General features: G+C 35.8%; 1 protein-coding gene across 2 annotated transcripts in view; it reads left to right on the forward strand.

Annotated features, from left to right (window-relative positions):
- The window catches only part of CSMD1 (CUB and Sushi multiple domains 1), a 2098967-nt gene that overhangs the window by 1217297 nt on the left and 868863 nt on the right, over positions 1–12807 (forward strand). The window lies entirely within an intron of this gene.

A 12807-nucleotide genomic window follows, 5' to 3' on the forward strand; every position in this document is an offset into this window, starting at 1 on the left:
ACTTGAATTCTTTCTACCTTTTGGATGTGATGATGATGATGCCGTGAATATTTGCCCACTAGTTTTTTGCATTTTTATATATTTTCAGTTTTCTTGGGTGGAAAAAACCGTGAGTGGAATTTTTTACTCAGAGGCTAACACTAATTTTAACCATTTAAGGAATGGCAGAACTGTCTTCCAGCATATCTGCACCATTTTACTTTTTCACCAGCAATATGAGAGGGTTCCAATTCTCTACATCCTTGCCAAAGCCTATTACCGCCTCTCCAATGATGGCCCTTCTAGTGCATGTGAAACGGTATCTCAATGTGGCTTTAAAATTAATTTCGCAAAAGACTAATGATGTTCAGCATCTTTTCATATGCTTATTGGCTGTTTGTATGTCTTCTTTGGAGGAAGGTCTATTTAAACCTTTTGCACAATTTTTAATTGTTTGGGTTTTCGTGGTTGTTACTGTTGAGTTGTAAGTGCCCTCTATATATTCTGGTTATTAGACCTTTATTGGATATATTCTTTGCAAATATTTTCTCTTATTACATGAACTATCTTTTCTTGTTGGTATTCTTTGCAGCAGAAACATTTTTAATGTTGGTAAAATTCAACATTTCAGTCTTCTTTAATTCCTGGTGCTTTTGTTATATCAAGGGAAGCATGGCCTCAACCACGGTTCCAAAGATGTACTCTTTTGCACTTTTTTCAAATATTTTTATGATTTTAGCTATTACGTTTAAATTGTCTTAGTCTGTTTTGTGTTGTGATAAAGGAATATCTGGGGCTAGATAAATTATAAAGAAAAGAGGTTTATTTTGCTCACGATTGTGGGGTGCTGTACAAGAAACATACACCAGTCTCTGGTGAGGGCTTCTGTGCTGTGTCAAAGCATGTTGCACTGTTTACAATAGCAATGACTTGGAACCAACTCAAATGCCAACCAACGATAGACTGCCTAAGGAAAATGTGGCACATATACAGCATAGAATACTATGCAGTCATAAAAAAAGGATGAATTCATGTCCTTTGCAGGAACATGGATGAAGCTGGAAACCATCATTCACAGCAAACAGACACAAGAACAGAAAACCAAATACCACATTTTCTCACTCGTAAGTGGGTGTTAAACAGTGAGAGCACATGGACACAGGGAGGGGAACATCACACACTGGAGCCTGTCAGGAGATGGGGGGCTAGGGGAGGGATAGCAAGAGTAGGGGTTTGGGAAGGTCTAACATTGGGAGAAATACCTAATGTAGATAACAGGAGGATCGATGCAGCAAACCACCATGGCACATGTATACCCATGTAACAAACCTGCACATTCTGCACATGTACCCCAATATTTTGATACATTAGAAAATTAAGGTTATGTGATTTGTCCACTATAATGTCTGATAGCATTAAAGTTTCAGTATTCCCAAAAGATAATCTTATACCAAAGAAGGATGACCGTATCATCATCAGTGACTTTGTTGAAAGTTCTGTTCGCCACTGAATTTTCGTATCTAGCCACTAGATATGAAACAACTCTTACACAACATAAATAGTACCATATACTTAGTGGATCTTTGCACAAAGCCTGTAACATCCGCTGCAAGTGTTTTTTTCTCCATATTTTAGTGACAAAAAAAAAATTGAGGTTCGAAAGTCAAGTGATTTTCCAAGGTTAAACAAATAGTAGACTGCAGAGTGAAATCCCTACAGCACCGACATTTTTATTCTTCCTTCATTGATTAGGATACTTGAGAAACAGGGAAGTTGCATTAATTTTTCAATTTTACATAGCAAGTCAGCAGTGTAGCTTAAATTCAGGACTGTGATCTTCCAAAACCTAGCCTCATGTCCATTTAGATTAGAGATTTGTAATATTCGTTATGGAGTTTCATAGATCTGAAAACTGGATTTAGCAGTGAGTAAAGTTTTGTACAGCTTATTGTAAGACAGTGTACAAAATGTCAAACATTCAGCTGTCGGGGGAGACTTAAATGCCAGATAAGCAAGCAAAATGTACCCAAATACATGACTGGTTTTCTACAATTCTGCAAGTACAAGTCAATTGAGCTTTTTCTTTACTGCATCAATGAAAAGTTGATTTATTCAATTTCAAATTATATGGTTTTAGTAGTCACATATTTTAGAATCTCCATTTTATCAAATTTTATGTGTATACTTTACTTTTTCAAATCCTAGTAGAATGAGTTGTGAAAGGTAAATTATGTGCTATCACTCTTTCTTTTTATTATTATGTTCAAATAAATACATTATTAAAACTTTTTATTGAAGTATTAAATAAAACTATTAAACAGTGCATAGCAAATTGAGGGTACAAAAATGGTATTTGGAAGTTTTTAATATTCTAATTATTTAAGCATCCTCTACTAATTTTTTCAGATCTAAAAAGAGTATTATATTTATATGGCATATTTATTATTTATCCATATATGTACATGGGTCCACTATACAATTTTGAATATATGTAATATATTTAACAACTTAACTCTGCATTTCTTCATTTGCACCTGTCAACTTGACTATGTCTATATGAACAAAGAAAAATAGGAAAATATAATATTTTGCTCAATTTGAACCATCACATAGTTTATAAACAAATGTCCCATAATTAAATACAAATATAGTAAAAAATAATTTCTAAATACTGATCTATAGTGCCATTTTTGTATATGTATACAGTTATGTTTATACATGTATATAAATATATGTATATATTTATATGTGTGTGTAAATGCATCTGTTTGAGTAAATGTATGTGTTATTTTATATAGGATATGAGTACTGGCTTCATGAAAGCAAAGTTAATACTTTATTTATAATTGCCTTTTCATTGCAATCACCTCTCAAAACTCTAGAAAAGTGTTTTTAGATGATCTTTGCTGTCTTTCCTCTTCTTTCTAACCTTTTGACCTCCTGCAGTATATCCACAAGAGATGAATCAAGCGGTTCCTGAAATCAAAATGAGCATATCAATGAAACTGCACTCTTACCTCACATTCCCACTTGGACATACATGAGACACAAGTAAAAAACTAGACAATAACATAAGAGAGTGACTTATAGCCATCAGATCTACTGAGTTGTCTTAAGATAGATAAAGCACTAATCATAAAATAATATTGATAAATTAGATGTTATTAAAACATATCATTATGAAAATAAAAAGAAAAGCTACAGCTCATTTCATACAGAAATGAACTTTCTAGGGGAAAATCTTAAAAATTATTATATCTAGTAAACAACTACCCATGATACACTAGGCAGATTTATATAAAGAATTTTTCTAAATACATAATAAAAATCCACTAACACTTCAATCAACAAAATACTTTAATAAATGATTAAGAAAAGAAGAAATAAAAATGGCCAAGAAGTACCTGAAAAGTTTATCAGCATCAATAATATTCAAGGAAATGCAAATTTAAATCACACTGGATGCCAGTTCAGAATTGTTAGAACAGTTAAGATTATAAGACTTGACAATATCAATGTTGGCAGGAATGTGTAACAGCTTGAATGCTCACTGTGGGAATATAAAATGGTACAACCACCTTAGAACAATCTTTAGTGCTTTTATATGAGGTCATACATATACCTACCTAATAACAGAAGAATTTTCTATTTCCTCACGATTAATGAAAATATATGTCCACAAAATGTTTTGTATAAGAATATTCACAGCAGTTTTGTTTGTATTAGTCAAAAACTGAAACAATCGAAATGTTCATTAATTGGAAAATAGATAAATTATAACATATTTGTATAAAGGAATACTACTCAACAATAAAAAGAATGACTTGCTGATACATAAAACATTTATAAATCTTTAAAGCATTATATTGTGGGACAGAAGTCAAACATAAGAGAGTTTGTATAATGTATAATTCCATTTATATGCAATTAAAGACCAGATGAAATGAATTTATGGTGCTGAAAGCCAGAAAATTTGCCTATGGAGAGAAAAGATGAAAATTGAATGTAAGAAGAAACAAGACATTTCCATATTGATGAAAATGTTTTACGCCTTGATCCAGGGTGTAGTCTATATTTGTGACAGTGAACAGTTTGTCAAAAAATCATTGAATTATATAACAAAGACATGTACACTTCCTGTAAGCAAGTTTTATCTCAATGTTAAAAGCTACTTTACAGCCACTTGAGTTTGAAAATAGAGAGGGTTGAAGTTCTTTGATATTTCATATTGAATAGACTTTGAAATTCAATTATTATATTGACTGTATTAGTATACTTCACTACTTCTGTTTTAAATGTTCACTTGTTAAAGGAGAAGTCTATCTTAATACAGATACATTGCCTCACAACATATGCACTGATCTATTTTTAAAATTATATAATTAGCAACATTATTAATTTAATATCATATTAACATTTTTAGCTGTGAGGAATTATTTAATTATAATTTATCTTCTTTACGTACTAACCAAAGTCTTCATTGGGATATAATGTTTTATTGGGTAGAACCCTGAGAAATTTCCATAAATGTTGACAATTGCCTAGGTTTCAGCTTATCTGGTTATATTGATATGATGAAAATGGATTGAATGGAATTTCAAGAATATGATGATTAGAATATTTCCTATAGTTGTAACCGCCTGTAACAAGGTTTATATATATAACAACAAGTTTATAAATATAACAACTATCTATCTGTCTATCTATACATATATAAAACCTTCTGATATATAGAGTAGTTTCCTACCCATTCTCATATTTTCTAACCTTCTGATATGTAGATATAGATATATAGATAGAATACTAAGGGAATATGCCTTATCTCCAAATATTAAGGGAAGTAGCTGCAGGCCATCAACATCTTAGCTGCATAGGAAAGATTCCTATCTATATATCTAAACATAGCTATCTAGATATAGATAGATATCTATCTAGATATCTAGGTATCTATCAATATTTATGTCTAGATATCTGATATCTATATATCAGAAGGTTAGAAAAGATGAGAATGAGTAGGAAACCATTACAGATAGTAAGAAAGAGAGATCATTGGTCCAGGATGTGGGCTTCCTTGATAATTTTGTCTTCAGAATTAAAAGTTTATTGACAAGGTGTTCATCTCTCTAGAGATAAATTACCTTTGTTTCGGAGGACAGCTTTGATGTGGAAGTTGCAAGTGTGAGATATCAGAGGGCGTTTGCTAGCTTTATAGTCAAGCAGTGAGGTTTTCCCTGCAGGATAAATACCTAATAATCACATAACTTCTAGTTATATATTGAGCATGTTAAAAAAGATTAATATATCAAGAAAAATTGATAAATCCAAAGGATTAGTAGCACATTGATGGCAGGAAAGTTGTATTAAATATTGTTTTAGTATCATAATACACAATACAATGTAATACATAGAGTAGATATGAAAAACTATTGATTTAATTGATTTGTAAGTACTGATTCAATACTCACTATATTTAACGAAGGTACAGATTGTCAGTGACAGAGAACTACATGAATGAAACTTCATGATCTATAAGTGTTTTATTTGGTAAACATATGTTTATTCAGTTTTAAAATCACCAGGCACAGAGTTTTCCGTTTTAAGTCGCCACATCTCAGAATACTAAGGGAAGTAGCTGCCGGCCATCAACATCTCAGCTGCATAAGACAGGAATTCCCCAAGAAGGAAATCCTCCCCTTAACCAGTGCTTCGCAAGCTTTGAAGAACATAAAGTCATTTGGTTGGATATGGGAAAAAATAAACACCGATTCATTAGGCAGGGTGTGGGCCTGGAACCCTGCATTTTTCATGAGCTACCAGGGGAGGCCAGTGATAAGTAGCAAGTCCTCAGTCTGTCTATGTGTGGGATAAGCAAGGGCTCTCAGGACGGGGAACACAGAAGAACCATTCATTACACATGGCAGCATTTACCCAGCTCTGGGGAGAGTATCAAGAGATTCACAGCATTTCCAAAGGGCACTCTGCGATTTGACAAAGGGTTCGTCACAGACACTCAGTCAATATTTATTGAGTGATTCTTGTATGCAGATCCTGACATTTTGTGCCCTGGGGAATAAAAGGAGGTGGAAGCTGAGGTCTCTGTCCTCGAGTTTCTAACTGTTCCAGAGAGATTTTATGAAAATAAAAAATGCACGAGGCCACACATGAAAATAAACATATTAACTTGCCATGAATAATGAATCATGAATGGTTTACAAATGCTGAGAGATCTCCCAAGCAATTGAGCTTGGGCTTCTGGATTGCATTTGGGAAGGTTTACTGCAAGAGCGGCATGCATTAGGGGACAGAGTGGCAGGCTTTGTAGGAGGGGGTATCATGTGGAAGCTTGGAGATCTAAGCCAGAGCTGCTAGAGGAGGAGCAGGAGAGGGCTGGCTTGGCTGGAACGGGGGAACAGCAGGGGTGATTAGAAAAGGGAATTATCGCCAGGACAGTGGCAACATTCTTGAAAGTGGACAAGAAAAAATATGGGTTGGTTTCTGAACAGAAAAAAATAAATGACAGGATTTAAATGACAGTCGTGGACATCCTAGCTGGATAAATAGATGGGAATGGAAATTCTTAAAATAGGAAAATCGCCTGAGAGACTGTTGCAGTTGCCTGAGATTGATGACTGTAAAGGTCTGGAACAGGACTTAAGACTATAGCAATTGAGAGAAACATCGCTGAACAGAAGAATGCCACAATCCATCAGCCCCCCTACAAAGCGGTGAATTACACGAGCAGTTCCTTCCACTCTTGCGAGTGTCCTCTTCCAGTCCCTTTTGGAAATGCTAATTCTTCTTTTCTACTGTTTTGGGTGTGTTCCTCCATTCTTAGCACTCTCCCACCCTCAGAGTTTAAGCAGAGTGAGGAAATGTGCACCTGCCATAGAAGGGATGGTACTAGATGTTGGTACTTCACAGTGGTAGTTACGCATCTGAAAACACCAAAGGAAAACAGTCTTAATGGTAAATTTCAGATAGGTTAGATGTTCTCAAGGGAAGTATTTAGGAAGAATTGACATTTCATGCTGTGCTGCGAGTCAAATATATAGTTTCCCTCTCATTATCAAAATATGCCTTAAATTGTGATTGGGGGCATGAAAAACCAGTTCTCAGCGTCAGGAAATGAGTATTCTGGTTGAAAGTCTTCCACCAACTTCACTGTGTCAATTTTATAAAAGATGTCATGACTGCAGTCTCCGTTTTGTTTTCTCTAACATGGCAAATGATTAACTTACTGCCAGTCATGCTATTTCTGAGGGTCAAAGGGAGGGGAAGGTGGTGGAAGGTAACAGAGGGCGAGTGGATTCTAAAGTCACTTGTCTGAAAAATAGATCAACTGTCATTTAATTGACAGCAATCAGTGAGTTGCAAAGATGCTTTGGCATTTAAGGAAGAAGTTAAGCTATCTGTCCTAATCTTGTTCAGTTGTGCCTTTGTTTTTATAACCAAATATATATGTCATGATTAAGAAATGAGGCAGGAAGTGGCTGCATTGGTGATCATAGTGTAGATATGGGTGTTCATTGATATTATTATCTCCCAGGAAGAATTTTTTTCTTTTGTTTTTTTTCTTTCTTTTTTTTTTTGAGACTAAATCTCACCACTCTGTCACCCAGGCTGGCATGCAGTGGCACTATCAGAACTCCCTGCAGCCTCACCCTTCTGGGCTCAAGGGATTCTCCCAGCTCAGCTTCCCCTGTAATTGGGCACCAACTCACCTGCCTAATTGTTCAACTTTTCGTAGAGAAAGGGTTGCCCAGGCTGAGGAAGTCATTCTTGGAGAAGGAAAACAGAGAGATTGCGTTATACTTTGGGTTACCAGAGTTCATTGACTGTCAGAAAATTGAAAGTAAACAAAAGAATTAGACGTCAGAAAAGAACAAGACAGTGATATGCGTAAAGGATAATAAACTATTGGGATGGTGCAAAAGTTTGGGGGTTTGGCATTACTTTCAATGGCAAAAACTGCAGTTGCTTTTGTGCCAACCTACACAAAGGATTTGATAAGGTGGGTTTTTTTGTTTTTTTTTTTCAAAACTGAGTCTCATTCTGTCACCCAGGTTGGAGTGCCATGGTGTGATCTCGGCTCACTATAACCTTCACCTTCTGGGTTCAAGCAATTCTCCTGCCTCAGCCTCCTGGGTAGCTGAGATTACAGGCATCCACCATCATGCCTGGCTAATTTTCATACTTTGGTAGACGTGATGTTTCACCATGTTGGCCAGGCTGGTCTTGAACTCCTGACCTCAGGTAATGACCCGCCTTGGCCTCCCAAAGTGCTGGAATTACAGGCATGAGCCACCGCGCCTGGCCTGATAAGGTAATTATAAAATTGTTCATACCCTTGTTGTAGAGATGACTTTTGAAGTTATTCAGTTAAAAAATATATTACAAGCTATGTATCAGCACTATGCTAGTATGCTGTGAGAAACACAGATGAATTTTAAAATCTATGCTTACAGAGCTTTTGAAAGATTTTCTTCATCAAATTTATTTTTTCACATTATTTAGGTTCTCCTATGAAATTCTAGTATAGTTAAATTCAAATACCTAAATTTATGTTCACTAATTAAAGCAGGTTTATCATACATGCTTTGGATATAATTATAGGTCTCTAAAAGCATTTTAGAGGTGGAAGTTTACATTTGGGGTAAAGGTTTACAAACACTTCTAAATGAGCCTACAATATAAGTAGTAACTTAAAAGAATATGTTTGCCATACACGCCAGCTTTTTTAAATGTATAAAGTTTTTCATCACACTGATTTTATAAAACTAATTTCTCTCCAAGTAGTGATAAATCATACTAAAAATGATCATGGCTTTAGTGGAGGCTTTCTAACCTGAAGGTGTTGCATTCCATTTGCCTATAATTGAAGAATATTTTTGACCATCTTTCCTGTGAGCTAAAATGACAGGTGTCATATGTTGCTCTTAGGACCTGACAGTTTTGACACATCCATTCATAAGCAGCGGTTTCCATCTCAAAAAGTCGCTGCCTGAGAGAGTATCCGTTACTCAGGGCTCTGACATCTCCAGGTCCTATTATCAGCCTCCTTGTTGCAAAAGCCCCAAACTCACTTTACACAGCAGTTATTTCTGAAGGTCATTATCTTTGAAATGGAGAAGTTCAGGTATTTTCATCCAAGGTACCTAGATATTAGAAAGATAAAACAAACCCAGTTAACAACAAAAACAGCAAAATCCCGGCTATTAACTCTTCGTGTTTTCATCAGTTGCTGTTGTGAAATTGTTTCGTATGCCAAAAACATTAAAAAAAAAATGGTTGCCCCTAGTTGTCTAAGTCATCGTGATCACACAATTATTACCATCATCATTACCATCACCATCACCATCACCATCACCATGTCACCATCATCATCATCATCATGACCATCATCACCATTGTCATCTTAACTGTCAAAATCACCATCGTCATAACCATCACCTTCATCATAACCATCAGCATCACTGTCACCACCATCATCATCGGTGTAGCTAGCAGCTACGCTTCACTCATTTTACCCTGTTTTCTGTTCTTTCATTTCCGTTTGATTGATGTGCACTTTTCCCTAAAAAAGAGTTTTGTGTAGGCAGCATTGATTCATCAGATGCAAAGGAGTTCTGATTATGGATTTGAAATTATAAAAAGGCACGTGAGCCATGGCAACTTAAATACTAAAATAACAGTAAGCAGCTTTCTCGCACTTTCATTTAGCATATAAATAAAGGATCTTCAAAGACATTCTCTAATTTTTTACATTAAAGTTAACCATGATCATTTTAAAATCTATGATAAATACTAAATAGACGAGGTCATAGTTGTATTACTAAACAATTTTGGGTTTTCACCATCATTTTATTAAGAGAACTTAATCAAATACTAAAAGAATTGTTTAGTGTCTCTAGTCATATAAGCTTTATTTAGCAAGTGAGTAAAGACATTACCTGTAATTTAGATTATTAAAGTACTAGCATAAAAACCTGAATGGTAGTGTTTTATAATCTGTGTTCTTTGTTCTTTTAAAGTTCTGTCCCTTACTTTAAAAGAACACTAGCAATGCTAGCATACACAGTCACATTATTCCCTGTCTTAGTCTGTTGGGACTGCCATAATAAATATCATATACTGGGAAGCTCACAAATAGCAGCTCTAGAGGCTGGGAAGTCCGAGATCAAGGCATATTTTGTGTCTGGTGAGGGCCCAATTTCTTGCTCATACACATACTTTCATGTTGGATCCTCACATAGTGGAAGGGTCAAGGCAGCTCTCCAAGGCACTGCTCTCAAAGGGCTTAGTCACCTCCCAAAGGCTGCACCACCTAATGCCTTCACCTTGGTGCTTAGCTTTAGCATAGGAATTTTGGAGGGACACAAACGTTCAGAACATAGCATCCTCCTAATTAAAGAAGAGTGTAATATAGTGGAAATAAGTTAGAATTTGGGATCAGATGACCTGTATTTGAGTTCTACAATGATGTCTAGGAAATATGTACTCATAGCCTATGTCTTTTATCTCCTCTGAGCCTGTGTTTTTTCAGGTGTAAAATGGATAAGATCATAATTTCTACTCCAGAATGTTAGTATGAAGGTTGCATGAAATACAGATGTAAATGCATCTGTCCTGTGTATCGATTTGGCATTCCTTTATGCATACATTCAGAAGTGGGACTACTGGACATATGAGAAAGTGCTATCTAATCTTTAAATGGCTCCTTAGACTCATAACTGTGTCTGTAGATGTAGATGTACTTACATTTCTGTCTACATTTATCGACTTCAGAGGGCTCAAGTAAGATTTAGATGAACTAAATCTTTACAATCTTCTTAGGACTTTTAGTATGATTGAATGAGTTAAATTAATTGACGGATGGATGGATGGTTGGATGGATGGATAGATGATGAATATCTGAGGTGAGATGAAGGAAACCATCAATTCTAAAGTTCTTAGAAAGGAAGGAGTTCCCCAGCTCTATTGTGATGATGTTTCTGCCTCTGGTCTCACCACTTCTTCTCTTTGTACCCCCAGAAGCCTCACTTGGGTCTTGAGTGCCCAGTGCAGGCTGCTGTGAGCACAGGGAAACACGGGCTGCACGTCTCAGGGTATCTAATGTCCCATTCCTTAACATCTTATGTTGTAGCAAAATGCTAAGTTAAAGTTTCTTAGGAAAGAAAACTGCAGCTAATCTCAATCATGTTTAAATGCCAAGTCTGTGCATTTTGAAGCCTCTGATCCAACAATTTGCAATTTGTTGTTATGTAGTATCACATGAATTCCTCATCTTACAAATGATTTTGTATCCAAGTCCTGGGAATATTTTAAAGAAAATTTTAGAACTAAGTGTTGGAAGTCCACCCAAAGAATACTCACTGGATGGAGAGGCTTTTGAGCCAGTGTGTGAGGTGAAGACTCTAGCCAAAGACCCACTCCCTTTTTTTTTTCTTGGGCTGAAACTTGCAGCTCCCAATTAGGCAAAAGCATTTGGAGCCCACGAAAGGACCTCTGCCCTACTCCTCCTCCTCACAACTGCAGAGATTCAATTTTGCTAAATAGAGTGATACTATCTCATACTTGTACTATTTTGTGCAAGAATTTTTTCCTTCTTTGCAAGATAGGACACTGGTTGCATATTCTAGCACATTTAAAGTACTAAAAACTGCCAGTGCCTAGCTTGTAGTATAACACTTCTTAATGTCCCCATACAGGGCCCGTGTTTTTCTTACAAATGTAATACAAATTTCTAGTTGTGTTCAAATTTAAAATTATCTGTAAACAATACTAAATTATATTACCAAGCTGCCTTATTTCTCCTTGTAATAAAAATACAGATACAGCCTTAACTCTTGTAACAATTACATCTTTAGTTAAGGTACCTGGAAAATCTGTATCTTCTTACCTATTCATGGATAGGAATATTTTCTTAATTGCTATTAAGCTCTTCTAATAAGCTGGCATTCTTCCTGATGAATCACTACTTTGTTTTTCACATGAATTATTGTAAATCACTTAGAAAATTAATTGAAATTCATGAATTGCTCACAAGTCAGGAGAATCCTAGTTATCTGCTAACCTAATTGATTTTGAAAGCAAAATGGCATCAACATTGGACTGTTTTCTTTACAGCTTTCCGATTTAAATACCCATAAAGCCTTATTTATTTCCTAAAATTGATTATGTTTTTTTTTTTTAACAACTCACAGGCTTTTTTCAAATTCTTTGTTTGTTTGTTTGTTTTTCATTTTCCTCAATGTTGGAATACAAAATTCTGGACTCCTTTTGCTTTCTGGAAACTGGTAGATGCCTGATTATATGTTCAGAATGTTTTGACTACCTTTCATCTTGAGCTGTGTTGTCATAATAAGGTGTGGTTTAACACTCTGTAAACAAACTCTGAACTCAGAATGAATGTGACAGTTCACACCTAGAAGGTACTTACGTTAAACTTCAGATTCTGATCCTCAACTTCCATGCCCTCATCGAATTAGATGATGAGGATTGAATGCTGGTGTCCTCCCAAATTCCTGGGTTGAAATCTTCATCCTAATGGTGCTATTAGGAGGTGGGGCCTTTGGGAATGGTAGGTCAGGAGGGTGGAGCCTGCATCATAGAATTAGTACCTTTATAAGAAGAGCCAGTAGAGATTCTGTTCCCCGTCCCCGTCTCCCTAGCACCTAAGGACACAAGGGGAAGACACCCCTCTGCTAGCTTGAAAGCGAGTTCTCACCAGAGCTTTGATTGGGGGCTTCCACGCTCTAGATGGTGAGAAATACATGGTTTTTGTTTAAGCCACAAAGTCCACAGTGTTTTGTGATAGCATCTCGAGTA

The sequence above is a fragment of the Saimiri boliviensis genome, chromosome 13 (genome assembly GCF_048565385.1).
Source record: "Saimiri boliviensis isolate mSaiBol1 chromosome 13, mSaiBol1.pri, whole genome shotgun sequence".
NCBI lineage: Eukaryota > Metazoa > Chordata > Mammalia > Primates > Cebidae > Saimiri > Saimiri boliviensis.